The sequence below is a fragment of the Tenrec ecaudatus genome, chromosome 16, assembly GCF_050624435.1.
Source record: "Tenrec ecaudatus isolate mTenEca1 chromosome 16, mTenEca1.hap1, whole genome shotgun sequence".
NCBI lineage: Eukaryota > Metazoa > Chordata > Mammalia > Afrosoricida > Tenrecidae > Tenrec > Tenrec ecaudatus.
The window spans coordinates 90,722,318-90,737,229 of NC_134545.1; positions in this window are offsets into that span (position 1 = coordinate 90,722,318).

The window sequence follows — 14,912 nt, forward strand, 5'->3', positions numbered from 1 at the left end:
AATACAACTGGTCTTTTCACCTCTTAACTACCGTGAGCATTGATGGTAGATCCAAACAAGACAAAATCATTGACAACTTGGATTTTTCCTCCATTTGTTATTATGTTACCTATTGATCTAGTTTTGAGGATTTTGGTCTTCTTTACATTGAGTTGTCATGTACACCGAAGGCTGTAATCTCTGATCATCAGCAAGCGTGTCAAGCCCTCACTTTCAGCAAGCAGGTTTGCATCATCTGCTTGTGGCAATTCATGTTTATTTTAAAAGGAATGTGAATTTATTTGATTTTCCAACAATGAATTTCATCATGGGAACATGAGCAATTAAGATTTCAGTCTTATCAACTCAATAAATTTTACATTGTTAAAAAGTGTGTAGGCATTCCCACCTTGCCTGGGTTTTATCAATACCATCTGCATCTCCTGGAGGACCAGCCAGACATTCTATAGACTCTTAGCTCAATAGAATCAGGACTTGAGAAGTGTGTGTGTGTGTGTGTGTGTGTGTGTGCGCGCGCACGCGCACACGCACGTGTTCCTGTTGTACTAGAAATTCACTTCTGAGCATTAGGTTTCCAAAAGGTTTACAATGGTTTACAAGCCTTACTTCACTTTTGAGTCTCCTACAGAATAGGACTCCATGGAGTTATTTCTGACAATTGACTGAAAAAGTGGATAGCTTTACCATCAGGCAGATTGATGACCATCACCCCCCTTGAAGTCCAAGGGTGGGCGACCTAGTCTGAATGTGTACTTGGTGGAATTTGGGGTGCTAGGGATCTGCAAGGTCCTGAGTCATGTCTTAACTGCCTTGGTAAGGAAGGCTCTGAAATAATCAGGGGAGATTTTCTATCTAGAACAGTACACATGCCCCAACCACGGCCCCTTTCCAGTGACGGTGGTCCTGCCTACACCTGTGATGCACTGACCTGCCGCTAGCCATGCTTTTCTGATGGCAGTCCTGTCCTATTTAAGTGGCCCTGTTTTTGTCATTCTTTGACACTATGATGGTCTCATGCTGAAGGTCACCCTCATCCAGGTAAGAGGTCTTTGTCTTTGTCCCATTGAGGATTTAAAGCACTGTCTCCATAAATTAAACTTAGAATGTGGGGTCTTGTTTCTCCCTTAGAACAGCGTGTGTGTGAGTGTGCATATATAACAGTAAACGCCTATGGGATTAGTTCATTCTTCCCTTAGGTTTGTGATATCGACTGGCTTTTTTTTTTTTTTTTGCTTTAGTTGGGTATGTAAATAATACAATCAGGTTCCTATAGTTCCTTTCTCCTTCAAGCCAGAAGTTACGGTATGTCTTAAATTTTCTTATACACAGAGCAATGACCTTAGTAAAATTTTATGTAAATAAGTGTCATGTCAGGATATTTTGTTCAATTCAGGATGCCCTCAATATACCTAATAAGAAGAAGATAGTACAGGAATGTGGGATTCCTAACCTCTCCTGAAAGTCTGAAAATGTCATCTTTATTCTCTTCATCCATTTAATCTGCCTTCCTAGTAATCTATTGAGCTAATTCAGTAACTGCTATTCTTATTGTACAAGCATGAAATTCAAGAAAGACTGTTTATCTTTCTGTAAATCTAGAAGCTAGTCATCTTCCATTGCCTTATATTTTTTAGAAGGCAGCTAACTGTAAATTTAAAATAAGATGCAATCTTTCCCTTGACCCCTACTCATTACTTGTCTGGGCCAAGTTGACTCCAGCAGTCAAGTTAAATATTCTAGGTTTCTGCATAGAAGAGACCCACCATAATCCCACTATAACAAGGAAATAATACTTTGATTTCAGAAAATCCTAGAAAAGTGTCATTTATCCTACCTTTCAATAACTCTTTTGACACAACCTTATCTATGAGAGACATGATAGTAACCTTCCTACAATAGGATTCTCTTAAGAGGTGTGTGAATTAAGGATGGAAGAATGAAGAAGCCTGGGAGAAAAAGTGAAGCTCTGAATAAAACAGAACTGAGTAAACAATTTGGGGCAATATACACTAAAAACAGTTTAACACAAAAATGTAAACTGAATTTTACAGAAGCAAATTGGATAAAGTAGTAAGAAAAAGTACGTGATGTTCATATACACACAAGGATAATTGCAGAGATAAATTAAGTTTGCCTCATGTGGTTTTAATTTTTGGATCTCTTGCTTAAAGAGATGAGATCTGACTTTTTTATTTTATCCTCACATCTACAACAGATGTAAGCAGCATAGTGCTGTGACTTTATTTGCTAAAGAATGTGTATATTTCTGGTATTTTCACAAAGTGAAAATTATTTTCAACAGTATAGCTGACTATCAGCAATTTTTGCCTTAGGATATAAATAGACTTTAGCACTACCCTACCCACCCCCTGTAATGTAAGGAAAGCAATATCTGCATTTCTTTGGATAAAATTCCTAACCGGAAAAGAGAGGGAGAAAATGGAAACACATAACAATACTGTTGATATTTTCAACCTTGGGCAACTTTCTGTGGTCATGACCTCACATCAGAGAACTTAGTACTCTCAACAAGAAGGCAGTGTTATTGCAGAGGGAACCTCAACTTTTGGATAGTTCAATCACACGGTTTGAAGAGTTTTTCATCAGGAAATGTGCTCCTTGATTGGAATCTGGGTTTTCCTGGAGCCGACGGCCATATTCTTTTCTCTCGGGAGGGGCAGCTTATTTTCCAAATGACATTAAGATCTTCGAATATATGCCTCAGTCCTTTCGTGTCCTCGGATGAGATCGCCAAACAATTTCGAAAAGACAAGCCTTACTCCATCAGGCCTACTCATCTGACCGTTCCCCACCTATTCCCTCTCTATCATGCACGTCTTGAATGACCTCACGGTTTCTCTTTAGCTCCAGAAACGCTGACCTGCATGTACATATCTGTCCTCCCACTCTTTCCCCACGGGAATTATTGCTTCACGACACAGCTTGTCAATAAGAATAATAGTCCCTGTGTCTTTAAACTTCGTAATCCGACTGAATCAACAACTCAGCTGACACGTGGCTACTCTCAACACTGGCTCCTAGGCTTCGTCCCTCCTCTATGAATAGTGGCTCATTCTATTTTTACACTTATTGTACCCTCTGTGTACCAATTTTGTTTCTCTCCCTTGGTGCCGTAAGGATGAGCCTGATGCCCTTTCCATTCACTATCCCATAAAATCCGAATAGCCTCATGAATCTTCACCTTTCTGAGTTTAATATCTTCCACTTTTTAAATCAATGATTTTCAGTCTTCTCTGCTCTGGCTACTAGATTCTAAACTGTAACCAATTGCTATCACTCTTAATCCATGATAACGTTTAATTACTAAGCTAGCTCTATGATTAAATTCTTGCTACCCACTAAAGTTAAGGAGATATTCATTTCCCTACACTCCAATTGAATAAAAGATAAGGTCACTCTGAGGCAGAACCAACTCGATGGCAATGTTTTGTTGTTGTGATTGTTATTTTCTTGCTTTAGAATAACATGTCCACCACATGTATGTCACTTTGTCATACTATGGTGGGTTGCATGTTGTGCTGCCTGAAGTTATGCCACCAAAGATTTGAAATATCATTCGTGTAACTAGTAGTACTGAGACTCTCTGCTTACAGAATAACTGAGAGCTGGAAAAGAGGCCTTGTAAAGATTTTACTGACAATTATTACTGTGATCATGTGCCATTGAGTCACTCCAGTCTTAGGTGAGTCCCACGTGTATGGAGTTGAATTGCTCCACAGGGCTTTTAATGCGGTGACGTTTGAGCAGATTGCCTGTCTTCTGAGGTACATATTGGTGATTTTAAATTTTCAAACATTCACCTAGTAGCTGAGCATCTAACTGTTTTTACCATCCCTGGATAACCATAGAATACTGGCCATTATCGTGTTGGAAGAGGAGTCCTATGTATTCCTATGTATTGTATTGGAAGGTGAAGGAATCGTTAACTACTTGGCTACTAACCAAAAGGCAGATAGATTGAACTTGCCAGATGTTCCAAGTGAGAAAAGACTTGTCAAGTAAATCACAAGTGGAAAGTCTATGTGGTCACAAGGAGTTGGACTGGTTCAAGGGCACATAGCATCCTGACTGTGGAGTTTTATACGCATAAGCCATGTCACAGTCATTGTGCCACGCATTTCATTGACAGTCTCCCACTTTTCATGACCACCTAGTTTTCTAAGCATAATGTTCTTTTCTAGGGACTGTTCCCTACTGACAACCTGATCATAGGATGTGACTGTTGTCTCACCTTGCTCACTTCTGCAGAGAAACCTGCCTACATGTCTTCCAAGGTAAATTTGTTCATTCTTGTATACACCCATCTTATACGCAATATTCTTTGACAATACCATAACTCAAAATCATGCTTCTTTTTTCTTTTGCTCTCTATTAGTCATTGTCCAGTATATATATATATATATATATATATATATATATATATATATATATATATATATATACATACACTGGATATATATATATTATATACTAGATAACTATATATATACTGGATAACTATATATATATATATATATATATATTAGGGGGATCTATCATACATTATTTCTCAAATCTTTGCTTTTTAATATTTTCCAGAGGCCATTTGCAGCAGATTATTCCCAAGGCAATATGTCATTTGATGTCTTGAATACCGCTTCCAAGGACATTGATGGTAGATCCAAGTGAAATAAAATCCTTGAAAACTTCAATCTTTTTTGCAATTATCCTGATGGTGTTTTATTGGTTCAGTTGCGAGGATTTTTGTGTTATGTTGAGATATAATTCACACTGCTTCAAGTCCTCTTTGCTTTCAACAAACAATGTTGTACTGTCTGCATACTGAAAGTTGTTCAAGAGTTTTAATCTGAATGCAGTGGTCTTCTTCACATAGTCGAATTATGTGCTCAGCATACAGATGGAGTAAGTATGGTGAAAATACATTATCTTGATGCACACCATTCCTAATTTAAACTACATAACATTCCATTGGTTTGTTTTAATGACTGGCTCTCTGTCTGCGTAGAAGACGTGGTGAAGTAGGCAGTTTGAGCCCATCCATTGCTCCATGGGAGAAACCTGAGGCTTTCTATTCTAGTGAAGATTTAAAACTTCAGAAAAGGTTAGGAACAATTCTTCTCTATTCTTTAGGACAAAGGATAAGTTAGAATTTACTTTAAGATAATGAGTTTTTGTTTTGGTTCTTGATGTTTGTACAGTCCCACATGAGCACAATTAAGTATTTTGAAATTCTCTTTTCAGTATTATTTACAATTTGTTATGAACCACACAGTAAAAATGCATCTTTCTACTTATTTATTAATATATTATATTAGGTTCTATGATTATAAAAGTTCCTTCTCTTACTAAAAACAGTTATTAAAACCAGATGTAACCAAGAATATGATCAAATACATTTTAACCAGCCAGCAATTCAAACAAGACTTTCTATCCCTTTTAATCTTTCTCTCTTGGCCCTATAAATATCAAAAATGGAAAATTGGAAAACCTTGAGAATAAAATTACAATACACATTAAACCCAAGCCAATTGCTAATTAGATGTACAACCTAATTGTTTGCCCTGGGATCACAATAATTTAAAGATTTAGATTCAAATGATGTGGAAGAGTTTTCAAATAAGGAAAGCAACTTCAGCTTTAGGATTCTGAAAGTTCATACCATGATCCACCAGTTCCAGGAAGATTTTCTATATTACTTTGGATAGTGAGTTAGTTAAATTCACATCCTATTGATCCCCTCAGCACCACTATTGCCAAACACTGTAAGACAAAAAAAAATCCTTTGTTTCTTGACAGATATATCCTGTTTTATATATATTTGTCTTTCAGTCAGGTTCAAAATAGAGACTTGTACATTATTGCCACTTTATACATATTTGGGGGAGGCACAGCTAGTAATTCTTGGAATTTCTCTCTCATTCTAGATAAGCACTGTATAGATGATTGAGTTAAGGCAGCTAGTTAAGGCAGCATGTAACTTTGGGGATGGGCTGGTGGGGATGCTGGGATAAGTAGGAGTGAAAGGAGTATACCTAAGGGCATAATGGGTTACAAATCAATAGGAGCTAACTACAAGGTCAGTGATTCAAATCTAGCAGGCTACCTGGAGATAAAGATGAGGCAATGCACTCTTATAGACATTTAAGGCTTCAGAAACCCAAAGGGTATTTCTACCCTGTACAGTAGAGTTGCTATGAGTTAGAATCAACTCGATGATAGAGAGGTTTCCCCAAGGTAACACTGGAATTGGAAATAAAGATATAGCAAGGATGGATTACTACACATCTGTGCCACCATTTCACTGCTTGTCTCACTGTTTGCTGCACTCTGGTAGGTTTTATGTTGCTGGGATGTTGGAAGCTATGTCACCATCCTCCCCTCCCCCAATCTCCTTGTCTATAAAAGATACTGCTAATCAATCAAAGCCTTCTTTTTTCACCTTTTATATGGCTTTTTGATAATCAATCTGGTGAGCAATATTCATAGGTTTTCTTTCAACAAATACTTCTTGCTTACAATGTCAAATGCAGAGACAAAAACTACAGAGGAGAGACAAAAGCAAAGGACATGAAGCCTCCTTTTTGCTGAACTTGACACATACTTAAATTTTCTCAACAGAGTATGCCAAGCAACCAAAAGTCATTATTAATACAAGTGTGCTTTGGGGATGCAACTCCTTTTAAGTGCATTTTTCTGGATCTGGATCCCCTAAGTCTCTTGCTCTTGAGGACAACTTCTTGAATAATTTTTCAACACTGGATCAACACTGGCAGTTCAAGAGCTGTGTGATTGCTCATACATGCACCTAGTACTTTATATGAAAGATAGAAAGGCCACTGTGACATCAGAGAACACCAAGTTCCCCGCAGTTAGGGCGCAGCAGGAACCAACTACTTTATGACAACATTTCATTTCCCTGAGAACGTGCTTGGTTAGGCACAGAAGTGCCAGTTCTTATCTTGCTAAAGTAAACAATAAACAAACAATCCTCGGGGCTGATGATTTAAGGTGGCACCTGTATCACTGCATCCCAAATCAGTTGTGTCAGCTAAGATGATGTGGTTCGCTAGAACACAGTATGGGACACCACTTGCTCTACTGACTATAAAAATGAAGAAGCCAAGACTAATTAGAAGCAGGTGTCATTGTCATAACTGGTAGAACCTCTTGTCTCCGTGGGCTGGCAGGCACACTGTGCTATTAGTCCACCTCACAGGGTGGTTTTGAGAATGATAATCTTCACCCTAGTGAGCAATATTTAGATGTCTTCTTTCAACAAATACATCTTGCTTACAATGCCAAATACAGAAAAATAAGCTATAGAGGACACATGCAGGCAAATCATATGAAGTCTTTGCCCACTCAAGGTTCAAAGCCAATCTGGGGAGACACTTGTATTTATTCATCCTTCATAACTCAACTTAAAAATGATTTATGTAAGACAAGTTCTTTCTCTATTTCTCCCAATGCATTTGTTCTTTGCAATACTGGGAGGCTTGAAGTGTCTCTTTCCCACCATCTCATCTACCAGACGAAGGCCCTAGTCTGCATCTTTTTCTTACATGAGCATAAACCTAATATTGCTTGAAATTGGTAGTTTCTCAATAACTATTGGATAAATGGATAAAATTTTAAGAAGGATATGAATGAATTTAATAAAAAACAGATTCTCTTTCAACTTGCTATATCAATCATGCTGTGTAATCCAGGGTGAACTACATAAATCTCCCCAATTCTTAGCAGTCTCATCTGCAAATAATAATACCTGTGTTCTGGGCCATCTTCACAGGAGTTTTTCATGTTTGAGCTCATGTTTAGACGACTGTGTCAATCCACCTATTGAGAGTCTTCCTCTATTTTGCTACTCCTCAACTTTACCAAGCTCAATGTCCTTATCTCAGGTTGTTAATAAACCTTCCTCCAATTCTGATGCTTCTCATATGATCTGCTCAGCACAGACACAGAGGAAGTGTTATTAAAAGATACGACCCTGACAAACATCTCTCCTGATTACACCTGAGAATACCACTCAGTGTGCTCTTGTTCTATTCAAACTACTTCCTCTTGGTCTCTGTATAGGGTCAGCATGAGCACACCAAAGTGTTCTAGAATTCCCATTTTGCTCAATTGGCATCCATCGTTTATTATCCACATGTCATAACCCCTCTAACGAAGCATAAGTAATCATCTTTGTGCTTGTCACGGCCTTGAGCCAAGATCCATCTATGTCAACAGTGATATCCCTCATTGCATCCTCTTCTGAGTCCAGCTTGAATTCCCCAGCAACTCCATTTCCACTTAGTGCTGAAATCATAAATAGACAATATTCAGCAAAGCTTTCCTCGTATGTGGAACATATATAGATGCAAATCCAGATAAATAGAGAAAGTACCCTGGTAATAAAGTGGATTAAGCGCTGAACTACTCACAGAACGATCAGAAGTTCAAAGTCATCAGCTGCCTGCCCCACGTGAGAAAGATGATATTGTCCACTTCTATCAATATTCACAGTCTAGAAACCCCAAGGAGCAGTTCAACTTTGTAATAAAAAGTACTCTGAGTTGTGATTGCCTTGAGAGCTGTAGATTGTATATATGTGTTTATGTGAACATATGGGTTTGTATACATACTCACACCTATGTACAGAGATATATGCATATGCCTATCAATAGATATGTATCATTGGACATCCTACCCATTTTTAATTAATCCTCTACAAAATTTTATCTATTCCCTAAGTTAAATTTTAGCAACTTTTTCCTTGATATGGAGCTGAATGCTACCTTAGGATCTGATGACAATGATAGACATTTGAGAGGTCTTCCTTTCAGAAACTACTTACATTTCTAAAAACAAATATGCTAAAGAGAAGTAAGAACTTGTATTATGGTTTTCTTGGGTTTATGGATATCAGGGTTTAAGTAGAATGGGATAAATCTTTGGATTTGGCAGAGATAGATCGTTTCATTTACTTTTCTATTTTACATATTAAACTATGTAATCTATCCATCATCTTATAGATAAGAGGGGCCTAGCTAAACAGAATACCAAATGCATTGTTTCTAGCTTGTTATACAGGAGGCTCTTTATTGTTGTTGTTTACCTTTACAGAATTTCAATGAATAAACTAGAGCAATTATATTTTCATCTGTTATAAATGTGGATGGTGGCCATTCCTTTCCATAAGAAACACCAAAAATTCCAGGGGATACACCTGTTGAACTTTAGTCCTAAAACCTGTTTGAAATTTACTAATATTTTCCAACTTTTATAATTTAATACTTGAATTAGTAGGTCCCCGAATTACTTATATTAATATGACAGTTGTCGAAATTTTTGAGACTTCAATGCTGTTATTCTATATCTGTATCAATCTTTATTCCCTCTTATCACATTGATTTATTGGCTGGACTATTCCAAGTACCTGCTGATATTATTAGCTTAAGTTACTTTTCTAAAGAACCAATCTGGGGTTTTGTTAGGAAGGGAAAATTGGAAGACAGAAATGTACATTGGCTAGACAACCATTCATGCCTGCAAAACAAAAACAAAGCCAGTGATAAGCAACTGTTAGCTCAATACATCTTTACAATTTCCCCCTGCTCCATACACTCACATTTTTAGACTATTTTCATTAAAATTCAACCTTGAATTGCCGTATTGAATGATTCTATGGGCAAGGTATTGGAAGCTTCAGAAAGACACAAAAGAACCTCCTCCCTGGGGGAAGGGCAGCAGAGAAGTGACAAGGGAGACGCCGGATGGTGTAAGACATGACAAAATAATAATAATGTATAAATTATCAAGGGTTCATGGGGGATAGGGGAGCTGGGAGGGAGGGGAAAATGAGTTGATACCAAGGGCTCAAGTAGAAAGCAAATGTTTTGAGAATGATGAGGGAAACAAATGCACAAAAGTGCTTGACACAATGGATGGATTATGGATTGTGATAAGAGTTGTGTGAGCCCTCAATAAAATGACTTTTTTTTTAAAGATGGAATAAATACACTGAGTTACCGTACCAAAAATAATTTGGTAGATTTTCAACTATTTCAAGAGGTCTCATTTGATCAAGGAGTGACATTATTAGGGATGGCAGAGGAAGCTCAAAATCTATTTTCAGGCTCCTTACATGGATTAAGTCTCTGGTCAATCCCTCTGACCCCAGTCCAGGGGTGGGAATAGCCTTACTACCAGACAGTGAGCATTGGTAGGCATTACCTCATCTGTTGTCAACTTGAGACTAATAAGAGTGAAGGGTTGAATTTAACCTTTCAATCAGATCACAGCTTGATGACCTCATTTGGAGGTGGTAAGGAGATAAATAGCTCGCTGGAGGCAGGACACACACACTCTCTGTTTGGTATTCCTGATGACCAGAAAGATAAAGCTACCCTAGAGCCCAGGAGCTGGAGGAGTCATGTGGAGACCCACGCCAGTGCTGAGATGCTTACACTGCCACTGGATCCACAAGACTTTCCACATACTGGCCTGTCATCTTCCTGCATCCAGCACCATTTCATGACTTTCCTGAGTCTGAAGAAGAATTTATAGATTGTTATCGGACATATGGGCTAATATAGGACTTACAGACTTGATCTGGCTTGGATGTTTTCTCAACATTCAATTGCTCTTGTATATAAAGCTCTTTCTTATACACATGAGTGTCTGTGAATTTTGTTTCTCTTATCTACCAGGACTAATACAGCATCGTAAAACCAATTATGGCAGATGTACTTAGGATAAAATGTAATACCTTATCACTTGACCTTCATTTTGATTCATTTGAAATTTGTTACAGCTTTTAATATTTTCTGCTTTCTCTTTGACTGAGGTACATTTATGCCTTATCTAGTCATTATGCTTCTGTTTTGTGTGTTTATTTCTGGTTTGTGTTCTACGTTTATGTACATCAAACACAGGATGTGTAGATTTATAGAGACTGTAACTGGATCGGGGCATGGCTGGGGAGAATGAGACAAAGGGGGCACTAACGATTTTTTTGAGAAGGAAATGTTCTGACTGTGGTGATGATTACAGAATTCTTCCTAATATGATTGAATGATTAAATTGTATGGTAGCTGCAAAATATGCCAATAAAACTATTTCTGAAAAGAGAAGAAGAACCAATGATATAGAAGGAAGAAATCAAAGCTACTCTGAAAGCATTAGTGAAAAACAAGGTCCCAGGAATTATTGGGATCCCAATCAAAATGTTGCAATAATATTATGCAGTACTGGACGCACTCACTTATGTATGCCAAGATATTTGCAACATAGCTATTTGGTCAACCTACTGGAAGAGAACCTTTCCAAAGAAAAGCGACCTAACAAAATGTGAAACTAAAAATATCATTACTATTACATGCAAGTGAAAGTTTGCTGAAGATAGCTAAAGAAAACTTGTACCACCTCATAGACAAGACGCTATCAGAAATTCAAGTCAGATTCAGAAGAGGATTAGCATTAGGGATTGTAATCTTGATATAAGATGGATTTTATAGCTGAAAGCAAATACCAGAAAGATATTTACTTGCGTCTTATTGACTCTTCAATAGCATTTAACTATGATGATACTGAGAATTTAAAATACTTAAATAAGCTCCTAAGAAATGTGTACGTAGACCAAGAGGCACAACAAGGGATTTTGCTGCATGATTTAAAATCAGGAAAGAGGTGGACCAAGGTGGGTCTTCTCACCACATATATTCAATCTGTATGATGGACAAGCACTCCAAGAAACTAGACTATGTGAAGAAGTAGGCATCTGAATTGAATGAAGCCTCATTAATAACTGGTGACATGGAGATAGCATATGTTATCTGCCGAAAGCAAGAATGATTTGAAGCACTTATCAAAAACCTTCAGTATTGATTTTAATTATATTAAACAAACAAACAAACAGAAAACCTCCAAACCCACTGCCATTGAGCCAATTCTTGACTCATAGTCATGTCTCCAAACACCACCACCTGCGACCACCCCCAGTTAGTTTCCAAGACTAGCTGTTTACAATAATAGAAAGCCCAGTCTGTCTCCCAGTGAGCTGCTGGTAATTTTGAACCGCTGGCCATGCAGATCACAGACCAACACACAAACACTGAACCACCAGGGCTCCCAATTCCATGTAAAGAACACCAAAATCGTCAAAATGGACCAGTAGATGACATCATTGCCAGCAGAGAAAAGAGTCAAATCCCCCAAGATTTCATGTTACTTGGATACACAGTCAATGCTCAGGGTTGGAGAAGTCAAGAAATTAAAGGATATGTTGGGAAATTTTGCAATGTAAGAACTCTTTAAATTGTTTAAATTTTTGAGTAGCAAAGATGGCCCTTTGAGAACAAAAGTACATTTGACCTAAGGCATGATATTTTCAATCTCCTCACATCTCTGAGAAAGTTACATATTGAATAAGGAAGACCGCAAAAATAACAAACCTGGATGCATTGTATTTATGGTGTTGATGACGAATGTTGAATATACTGTGGATTGCAGAAGGAAAAATAAATCAATGAAGTTCAACCAGCATGCTTATTGTAAGTGAAGATGTCTAGACTTTGTCTCCCACATACATTGGGCATCTTATCAGGAAAGGCTGGTCCCTGGAAAAGGGTACCATGCTTGATAAAGTAGAAGGTCAACCAAAAAGAACCTTCTCAAAGAGCCAGACCGACATAGTCGATGCCACAGTGGATTCATATGTGGCAACCATGGTGAGGCAGGTACAGGATTGGACAGTGTTGGTTGCTATGGGTCAGACTCAATTTGACAGTGCCTAACAACAACATTTAATTATCATATGCCCAAGTAAATCCATAGTCCAATTTGAGGCAATAGAAAATAAGCAGAATGTTGCTGGGGTATTTCTGAGGAAACTTTCGCTCTCCTAATTAAGGGGTATGCACGGCAGCTGTGGCTGCTCTTTCCTTGTTCTACCTTCAACATGTACGTAACAACTACCACGTAGCAGCTCTTTGAATGAGGCAACATGTCGCTCCTCCAAGCATGACAGAAGGGAAGTAGAGACACAACCCCCTGAACATCATGTTCTTCAATGTGAATGCATTCGTAATAAACGATTCCCCAATTCGTTTCAACTACAATCAAGTTTTTTGTTCTTCTTCTTCTGGTGGCTATTTAAGAAAAAACACATTCCTTTAAAAAAGCACACATTTCTTACTGACAACAAATAACAGAAATGCTACTCAGAGTTCATCTTTCCCAAGAGAAACTGTATCTTAAAGGATGTTCTTAAGTTAACAATGCTAGGTTGTCAATAAGGAAATCTGGTCATGTATTATGCATATAACTTTCTTTTGCTTTGTGTGAAAACATCATATATCATAAATCCATGAACCCATCCTGTTTTTATTGACAAACTTTGACATCCCAAGTATTTATGAATTCATTCATTTGAACATTTTTAACAACTGCATGATCCAGCATCTATGACAAATGCTGGAGACTTATCACTGCCTTCAAGGGAGGTCACAACGCAGTGAGGAATGGTGAGATATAAAAAGATTCTGATAAAATACATCTGTATGCTGTTGTGAATGGGATAGTGTCCGCTCTCCACCCCCAAAATACTTTGAAATTCTAACCCTTGTACTTGATAATGTGACCTTGTTTGATAAAAATTGGCTTCTTTGGGTGTTTTGGGGGTTGGGAGTAGAAGTTCTCTGTGAATTAATGAGTTTGGACTGAAATACATTAAGTTCTAATACCTTCTGAGAATTGAAGCAGCCAAAAATATACTTGGAAAAGACCTATGTCAGGATCCCTTTGCAGGCTAAGGAGTACCAAGGAATGCCCGGTGACTCCAGAACTCAAAGAAGTAAGCAGGGATATTAGAATCTAGAGAGGGAGCATGCCCATGCCTTCACTTTGACTATGACCTTCAGCCTTCAGACCTGTAAAGCAAAATTATTTCTTTTCTTCAAAGCTCACTGCTCAGTGATATTTTGTTCTGACATTGTTAGGAAACTAATTCATAGAGTAAAACAAAAAAATGGGAATGGATTTTAGCTACGTATATTTTTAAAACCACAGAAGCTTAAAGCTCTAATGTTGACTATGGATAGATAAAATAATTTGTAAGTCAATATTTCAGCTCTTAGTCCGGAGAAATAGGAGGTTCTCTGCTTCCAGGAGGAGTTGCAGTCTGGAGCAGCCACATGCGCAGTTGCTGTGCGTGGGGGGCAGTGAGTGTGGTTTTGGTTTGTTGTTCTTTGTAGAGGAGCTTCGTTTGTTGAGTTGAGCTACAAATCAGAAGGTCAGCAGGTCAAAATACTAGCAACTTCACCGGATACAAAGATAAGGCTTTCCACTCACGTAAAGATTTAGTCTGCGTAACCCCACAAGCAAGTTCTCTGTCCTTTCTGTAGGTTTGCCATAAGTCAGAATTGACTCGATGGCAAGCAGGTTGAGGTTTTTGGTTGTTTGGTTGTTTTTAAGTCTTCTTTGTGATAGGAGACCTGGTGGCCTACTCATACATGGCTATGAATAGGACTGTGAATTTCAAGGTCAGTAGCTTAAAAGCACCTGCTCATCAAAACGCCCGCTGTTCCAAAGGAGAAAGAGGAGGTTTTACATGGAAAGATCTACAGTTTCAAAACCGCGAAGGGGCAGTTTTACCCTGTCCAATAGGGTCACTGTTAATGAAATGAACGCCTTAGCAGTGAGTAAAGGCATATAATTAAACTTGCTATGTTCACCTTGACCAGATAGCTTCATGTGGTCCTTTTGTAGACATCTCTACCAGGACTCTAGGAAATTATGCCTGAAACTTCTCTTGGCCAACTCTTCATATTATAGACTCATAAAATTTGAACCAACCCTTTAGGAATGCCCTTCTTTCATTATATTTAGGAAGTATGCCATTGATC